The 9562-nt window shown below is 35.5% G+C and overlaps 1 non-coding gene across 1 annotated transcript; it reads right to left on the bottom strand.

Annotated features, from left to right (window-relative positions):
• Window positions 1-6475: 6475 nt before the first annotated feature.
• LOC132518940 (small nucleolar RNA SNORA43) lies at window positions 6476-6610 on the bottom strand. The gene has a single exon (XR_009540053.1). It is a non-coding gene; the product is annotated as a small nucleolar RNA SNORA43 (small nucleolar RNA).
• Between the last annotated feature and the right edge of the window lie 2952 nt (window positions 6611-9562).

The raw sequence follows: 9562 nt of genomic DNA, 5'->3' as shown, positions 1-9562 counted from the left end.
TTATGACTTCAGTTTACCAATCTTATTCAAGATTGTGTTTACCAAATATTTCTTTTCTACGCAAAGTGCATGTAGTTCTCATTCTTTCAACTGGACCAGACCAGCATTTGTAAAAGTCATCAGGGTTGTGGGAGGGACTTTTGAGTTTATTATAGAGAGAGGAATTACAGATTTTCTAAATATTATTTTAAGGAAAAAACCAAACATTTAGATTGAAGAATTTACCATGGTTTCTTTTGTTCTGTTTCTTCCATTGTTCCTCCTTTACTCACACACCAGCTGGTAATATTTGTGCATGGGGCATTGGGTCCCTGTCTCAAAAGCACATGTCATTAATCTCCTCCTCTTCCCCCCTCAGGATTGAGGTGTTCTTTCAATATCATATACTTGGCTTATCTGGGATTGGTCCTACAATCTCCTGGAGCAAAGTTTACTTTTAAATGAGCTATAAATTCATGACTTTTCGTAATGGAACAGATTCCAAATATATAAAATTAATGGGATATTGGGATTGGTTTTCTAAATTCAAATTACATTGATGTAGACTCCTGGTATGACCAGAGCAGTACAGGTCAGCATGATCTCCCCTTTGCTCTGTACGAAAGCAAAAGAAAATGAAGAAATTTCTGTAAACATCATTTTCAGTGAGAAGATAGGAGACAGATATAATCAACAAATTCTAAAATACATATAAGAGGCATAAAACTTCTAGAAAAAACATAGAATATCTTTATGACACCAGGGCCAGGAAAGATTTCTTAGCACATAGATAGCACTTACTATAAAAGAAGCAAATAATGAATTTTACTTCTTCAGAGCTGAAACTTCTGCTCATTGAAAGATACTGTTAAACAAGTAAAGAGGCACTCCACACACAGGGAGAAAATATTTGCCTTATATGTATATCTGGCAAAGTGCTTGTATTCAGAATATGTAAAAACATCTATAATTCAATAAAAGGGGGCATACCCAGAGTTAGCTAAATTACAGGGCCTAAGGGCACAGTTCTCCACAAGACCACCCTCACTTCTGAGAAGAGGGGTTCTCAAAACCACTTTCAGGTTCAATAATTCTCTGGAAGTACTCACAGAACTCACTGAAAGCTATTTATATTCATGGTTACAGTTTATTAGAGAGAAAAAAAATTTTCAGAAAATCAGTCAAAGGAAGAGACTCCTAAGGCATAGTTGGGGTTGGTTCCAAATGTGAAGCTTCTGTTGTCCCCAGGACGCATTACCCTCCCAGCATTGATGTGTAACAGTACACATAGAGTATTGCCAACTTGGGAAGCTCATCTAAACTCTGAGGTCCAGAGTTTTTATTGGGGCTTCACTACATTGGCATGATTGATTGATTGCCCATCTGGTTGATCTCAGCCTCTAGGTCAACTGACTCCATGTGACCTAAAGTACCCACCCTGTATTCATATGACTGATCTTTTGGTGGCCAGCCTCTGCCCTTAATAAAGACACTCCTATCAGGTATGATATAGATTATCTTCCAGAAGCAAAGGCAAAGGCCAAACCTTCTTTGTGAAGACTAACTTTTTTTACTACAAAGGGCAAAAGATCCTCTGCAAAGGAAGATATATGATTGATCAAAGTGTACACAAAATGTAGTACAACATTGATAGTTATCATGGAAATGCCAATTAACACCACAGATACTACTACAACCGTGAAAATGGATGAAATTAAAATGGCTTGATAAAATGAAGTATTGGTGAGAATGTGGGCCAACTAGAATTCTCATACATTTCCAGTACAGATATAAAATTGTACAACAACTTTGATTGATGTATAAAGTTAAAAATACATCTGCCTATGATGCAGCATTCCACTCCCAGGTATTTACCCAAGATTAATGAATACATTTGTCTATAAAAATACATGTACAAGAGATTTCATACCATCTTTAGGCATAACAGTCAAAATTAGGAACAACCCAAATGTCCACCAACAAGAGAATAAATAGACAACTTGTGGTATAGTCTTATAATGAAACACTATTTACCAGTAAAAAAGAATAATCTACTGTTTTACCCAACAACATGAATTAATCTCAAACAATTTATGCTGAGTGAAAGATGCCATATACAAGAGTACATAGTGTATGATTACATTTATATGAAATCATAGGACAAGCAAAATTAATCTATGGTGATAAAAATCAGAATAGCATTTGACATGCAAGAAAATGAAGGTGGGAAGGGATAGTGATTGACAGGGAAGAAACTTTACTGTGTGATGAAATGTCCCATAACGTGATATGGGTGAGGGTTACAAGGTATGAACAGTGGTCAACTCATCATCTTGAACACTTTAGATTTGTGCAATTCACTGTTTATAAATTATACCTCAATTTTAAATACATTTTTCTAAAGGTAAGACTCAGAAACAGACAAGCTATATATACTTTGTTTCGAATGATGGGTGGCAGCTTTGTATAGCCTTCTGCTGGGCTGATTTTGATTCAGAGAAACAGAGGAAGCTATACAAGCAAATAGCTGGTCTGGAAAAATACAACTCATTCAGTGATAAGAAATAAGGAATAGGCCCAGCATCGATACAAAGATTCTGTTTTTTAAAATGGCAGAAAACAAAAGCAAAAGTTATCGATCATTATGGACTGAACTGTATCCTCTCCAGAGTTAATATGTTGAAGCCCTAAGCCCCCAAGTGACTGTATTTGGAGATAGGTCTTTAAAGAGGTAATTAAGGTTAAATGAGATCATAAGGGAGGGGCCCTTACCCAATAGGACTGTTGTCCTTGTAAGAGGTAGAAGAGACACCAGGGGTGTATACACACAGAGGAGAGTCCATGTGAGAACACAGTGAGAAGAAGGTCATCTGCAAGGCTTGAAGCGAAGTTTTAGGAGAAACCAAACCTGCCAAAACCTTGATCTTGGACTTCCAGCCTTCCATTTACAGTAGCACCAAAAAGAAAAACGTAGCAATAAATTAAACAAAAGAAGAGAAAGTTTTTTGAACACTGAAAGCTACAAAACATTGTTGAAAGACATTAAAGACCTAAATAAGTGGAATGATGTCTCATGTCTATAAATCAGGAGACCTAATAGTGATAAAATGGCAATAATCACCCAATTCATCTACACATTCAATGCAATTCTTATCAAAATTTCAGATACTTTTATTGAAGGAATTGATAAACCAATCCTAAAATTCTTACGGAAGTGCAAGTTACCCAGAATAGCCAATATAATTTTAAAAAGTAAGAATAAAGTTGGAGGACTCATACATCATAATTTCAAAACTTACTATAATGCCATAGTGATCAAGACAGTGTGATTCTGGCATAAGGATAGACATACAAACTCATGGAATACAAATGAGATTCCATAACAAACTCTTACATTTATGGTCAGATTATTTTTGACAAGGGTGTCATGAATGTTCAATGGGGAAAAGAATAATCCTCTGAGCAAACAATGCTGAGACAACTGTATATCCATATGCAAAAGAATAAGTTGGACTCCTTCCTTACACTATATACAAAAATTAACTGAAGATGGGTCATATATATAAATATAAGAGCTAAAACTATAAAATGTGGAAGAAAACGTTGGAGTAAATATTCACGACCTTGGGTTAGGCAATGGTTTCTTAGATATGACATAATGATACAAGCAAGGAAAGAAAAAATATAAATAAGTTAGATAATTTGGGCTTCATTAAAATTAAAACCTTTTGTGATTCAAAGGATGCTATCAATAAAGTGAAAAAATAACCACAATATGGGGAAAATATTTGTAAATCATATATGTGATAAAGGACTTGGATAGAATATATAAAAATTATTACAACTTAACAGTAGAAAGACAAATAACTCAATTTTTAAATGGGCAAAGGATTTGAATAGACATTTCTCCAAAGAAGATAAACAGATGGCACCTTTATGTATGTTCAACATCATTAATCATGAGACAAATGTATATCAAAATCACAAGGATATGTACAGAGAAATAGAAGTCCTAGAGGTGGAAGATTTTAATTTACTTCTCTGAGTGTAAGACAGATCAAGTAGGTCAGAACCTAAAAAAGAGATAGATCTAACAAACGTAAGTAGTATAGTTGATCTGATTGATAAGCAGTTTCACCATTAAGGGACCCTGGGGCCCTGTAATTTAAAGGACTCTGAATTTTGCAAACACATAAAACTGATTAAATAATACTCAGGAGTCTCTTTCTCTCTGAATCTGATGCTCAGCATTGGCACAGAGTGACTAGAATTCCTAAACATCCATCTTTTCATTAACACCATTCAGGCCCCAGAGAAACACTTCACCACATCTCTTGCCCTATGTTTTTGAAACAAAAGGGAACTATGTCCAAGTGACCTGAAACTTTGGAGGTTGTGCTTCTCTCTACATCACAGATGGAGACTGCTTCCGAGAGTAGGGAGCGTTAAGCTGAGGATGCTTGGTTAAGAGAAAAGACATATTAAGTAACTTGTCAAATTCTTACTCTCAGAGAGCATAAATGTTACAAATCCTGCCTAGTGAAGTATCATTTCCCAAGGTGCTAACAGTGGTATGCTGGAGCTAGCTCATACCAGCTTCCAAGAGCCAGTAGTTAAAAAGGCAGGAATTTTGCAAGCCAGATTTTAAATCACTGGTAGCCTTAAATGAAATTGGTAAATACTACTAATCAGGACACTACTAGTACTAATTAGTAATTAATTAGTCCTAATCCCCTCTCTCCCTATGCTGGTTTAGCAGCATACTGGTATGAAATTTCCTTTTTCTTTCTTTTTTTTGTCTAGTCATGTCCTTTTTCATTGTTCTGGAGGTACCCACAATTTAGCATGGTATTTGCAACAGTTTTGAAAGTGTGGTAGCTGAGGAAATTTTTGCAATATAAAATAATTAATGTTACTATTAAATTTGTATATATGTAGGTATCTTACACTGTAAATGAACACTGAACGTTAAAATTGTGTATATTTTTGTAAAAATAATACAACTTTTTAAAAGTACATTAAAAAGTCAACTTTACTTTTGAAAGTTTATGAAAAATTCATATAGTCAGTAATTGTAGTTTATATTTTGCCTTTTAATTTTAATATGTAATTTTAATATTGTAGAAGAAAAATAACATTCTTGAAAAATATATGAAAACTATTGGATTGGCCAAAAAGTTTGTTCGTTTTTTTCTGTAAGCTGGCTCTAGTAGTGCTTAGTTGTCTTTAACTTCTTTCGAAACAACTTTTTTAGATTGTATTGTGACAGCTGTCACATCAGCTTGCATTAAAAAAAACCATCAAAATTGGTGAATTTTTTGTAGCCATTTTAATATTAAGATGGAAGAAAAAAAGCAACGTTTTCGGTATATTATGCTCTATCATTTCAAGAAAGGTAAAAAAGGAAGCTGAAATGCAAAAAAAGATTTGTGCAGTGTATGAAGAAGGTGCTGTGACTGATCGAACTTGTCAAAAGTGGTTTTTGAAGTTTCATGCTGGAGATTTGTCACTGGACTATGCTCTGTGGTCAGGTAGACCAGTGGAAGTTGATAGTGATCCAATTGAGACATTAATTGAGAGCAATCATATACCACGTGGGAGACAGCCAACATACTCAAAATATCCAAATCAGGTGTTGAAAATCATTTGCACCAGCTTGGTTATGTTAATTGCTTTGATGTTTGGGTTCCGCATAAGTGAAGCTAAACCTTCTTGACCATGACCATATTTCCATGTGCAATTCTCTACAGAAACGTAACGAAAACGTTCTATTTTCAAAACAAATTATGACGGGTGATGAAAAGTGGATACTGTACAACAAGGTGGAATGGAAGAGACCATGGGGCAGGCAAAATGAACCACCACCAACCACACCAAAGGACGGTCTTCATCCAAAGAAGGTGATGTTGTGTATATGGTGGGATCGGAAGGGAGTCTTCTATTATGAGCTCCTTCTGGAAAGCCAAACGATAAATTCCAACAAGTACTGCTCCCAGTTAGACCAACTGAAAGCAGCACTCAACAAAAAGCGTCCAGAATTAGTCAACAGAAAATGCATAATCTTCCATCAGGATAACCCAAGACCGCATGTTTCTTTGATGACCAGACAAAAACTGTTACAGCTTGGCTGGGAAGTTCTGATTCATCTGCCATATTCACCAGACATTGCACCTTCAGATTTCCATTTGTTTCTGTCTTTACAAAATTCTCTTAATGGAAAAAATTTCAATTCCCTGGAAGACTGTAAAAGGCACCTGGAGCACTTCTTTGCTCAAAAAGATTAAAAGTTTTGGGAAGATGGAATTATGAAGTTGCCTGAAAAAAGGCAGAAGGTAGTGGAACAAAATGGTGAATATGTTGTTCAATAAAGTTCTTGGTGAAAATGAAAAATGTTTCTTATTTTTACTTAAAAACTGAAGGCACTTTTTGGCCAACCCAATAATAATTTTTATGTTTGATTTAAGTGGGATTTTTTTTGGTTTTTTGGCTGTTTTTGCAATATCCAGCTACAAACCATTCTTGGCACCCACTGTTCTGAGCACTAAAGCATAGAAATAGCTGCTTCCTCTTTGCCCCAATGTCACAGGTACAGCAGGGCAGCCACACCCGTGGTGCCAGCAGGTCCAGCATCTGCAGGGCAGAGTCCCCTCCTTCCCACCCAGTGATTTAAGTGTTTGATAAAAAATGTATTTGAATTTCATATATTTGATTACTAGTACCTTTCACATTTAACACATGATGATTTTTGGCAGTAGAACAAAAATGTATGAAAAAAATCTTAATCATTACAATATAATTTTGTTCATGGTTGCCAGGTGTTGGAGGAGTGACAAACGGTGAGTTAGTACTTAGGGAGTGGGGTTTCTGTTTGGGGTCATGAAAATGTTTTGGAACTAGATTCCATAACATGGTGAATACACTAAGTGCCATTGATTGTTCACTTTAAAATGGTAACTTTTATGTTATGTGAATTTCACCTAAATACAATTTTTTAAAATAAATAAAGCAATATAATTTTGTTGAAAGGAAGGCAAGAAAAAGAATTTTAGGGGATACATATATATAATAACTTATGAATTATATATGTCTTATTTTATTATCCATCCAAACATCGGCAGTACATCACCAAAACATCCAGACATGTGTAAAAGTAACTGAATTCTGTCATTTTATATTTTGCTGACTTTCAGTCATATAAAAACTCTACTTTTTTTAACACATTACTCAATTTTGTTATTATGAACATATATTTACCAAAGTAGAAGAATAAACATATTTTATTGAGTGCTAGTTTTAATGTATAACTTTTATAATTTTTAGACATAATGTGTAACTTTTAAATATTTAGATGTGATATCTTGGCCTATATTTGTGCTTCTGCCTCAGACTCCGCCTACTACAGTGTGTGATGTATCAAAAGTCAGTGAAAAGGACAAAATCTGGGCAGTTCTGGAAGCAGTTCATCCAATGATGCAGGGGAGAGTGTTAGATAACATGAGACACTTACCAAGCGCTATTTGGGGGTAAATGATGAAATTTTCAATTATGGATTAATTTTTTAATCTGATTTCATATGTTTAATGTCAATGATTAATTTAGTGATATTTCAGTAGACAATTTACATAGAGAATGAAAGTTTAGAAGTTTATTACATCAGCAATATCGTTCCAAAGGACGTTGCCCATCTCTTAAAAAATGCATTATGATATATGGAATGTCTGAATATCAGTACTTAAAATGGATAATTGTTTATCCATCAGTAGAGGTTTACCTACTTACTGATCTATTAAGTGTATCCAATAAGATACGGTTGGAGAAAATACGAGAAGAACGAAAAAGAGAATTTTACTTGCAGGGCATGTGTGTACCTTACAATAATAGGCACAGCAGAACAAAGAACTAAATATTACACGGCTGCCATAGAAAAGCTAAATGATCACTTGCTAAATTTCAACTAGAGTTGTTGGTGCTATTTAGAACTGTACTTTGAAATGGCATTGACCAAAATAACTTTTTTTTTCCTGTCATTACATCCAGTTTTGCCATCATGAAATAACCTTAAGCATATGACAAATATCCTCTGGTAGCTCCAACTGCAGAATAATTGTTATTCTCAGTCCTTAAAAAAAAGTTAGAGACTGCAAACATTTTGAAGGTCAGGGACGTGACCTCCATTTCTTTTGTAGCTAACTTTCAGCACTCATGACTCTAGCTGTATTGAGGGCTGATGTCACATTATGATTCTAGGAGGGTTGGATTGACAATAGTGCATGATAACCCATCCAAAAAATTAATCTGTGTTGGAAACAGTGAGATGCCCTCAAGACACTCAGTCAGTTGGTTCTTTTTTACTTTTTCTTAGAGATAGTAAGGATTATAGCAATTCTCCTCAGTTCTTGAGAAAAGGTACCACACAGACATCAGAGCAGCATCTTATGTCTGTATTTTCAGCACGTCAGCCAGCTGATGAGGGAGCTTTAGTCTTCTTCACAATCATACTGAAATGTCAGTTTTGCAAAAGATAGAATCATATCCGTGCCAAATGTCTGGGTGGTGGGACCACCCTGGGCCATGGCAGCACTATCTGTGATGACGGAAGAGCTTAAAAGGTGATCACAGAGGCATTGTTGCTCCATCCAAAGCATCTTCCTTTGTCAGCACTTCAGAAACTCCTTCGTAACCATGGAGTTCGCAATAATCTTTCATGTGAAACATTTCAAAATGTCACATTACAGTTGTTTTTCTTCCAGTAAGGGTTGAGTTTTCATGGAGCAAAAAGAGCAAAGAGGATAAGTGCTTTTGAACATCAACCCTGAGAAGGCAGGGACCAGTCCTTCTTCATGATCTGACAGCTATTTTAGTTCTCAAAGAAGCATAGAAAGATCTAGGCTTAGGCATGAAATAACTTTGTAGTTCCTGTACCCTAAAAGATTGAAATGGCCTTGAAGGTGAAATCTCACCTCAAACCCTCATGCCTACCGTTTATTTTCTCCATTCCCTTCAACCTGCAACTACGATCTACACTCTTTGACTTAACAATGACTTTTGGCATTAAACTGGGTTTTACATAAAACCAAAGTCCTAACTCAGTGATCCTACTTCTGCCCTCCTACCAACTTTGAGACTTTTGAGAACGGCAGGCTTGCCTTGTCTTGTCTCTTGCAAAACATAAAGGAAAATACCTTTGAGAAGAGAAATACATATATATTCATATATATATTAATATAGTAGACTATACATATATATATATTAATGTAGCAAATAGACTGTCAAAAAGGGCAAATGACAAGAAAAATTTCATTCATTTCTCCCCTGAACTATCAGAGAAATGACAGAGGACAGATCTCAAACACAATCCCTTTGGGTTGCAAGGCAAACCCTAAACTGTGCCCTGTCTTGAAGGAAAAGATCACAGCTCTTTTACTCAGCAAGAGATAAAAATACCACGTGTAGAAGAGCAAAGCCTGAGAGCTATCATTCCTCCTCTGACTTCTGCTTGCTGCAGTCTGCTGAAAGATGTCATGGCTGACCAACCCTCAAAAATAGACACTGCGATGGTGATATATTGTGGCCCTTGAAGAAT

Source organism: Lagenorhynchus albirostris, chromosome 3, assembly GCF_949774975.1.
Source record: "Lagenorhynchus albirostris chromosome 3, mLagAlb1.1, whole genome shotgun sequence".
NCBI classification, from domain to species: Eukaryota; Metazoa; Chordata; class Mammalia; order Artiodactyla; family Delphinidae; genus Lagenorhynchus; species Lagenorhynchus albirostris.
This window is presented reverse-complemented; position numbering and strand designations above follow the sequence as displayed.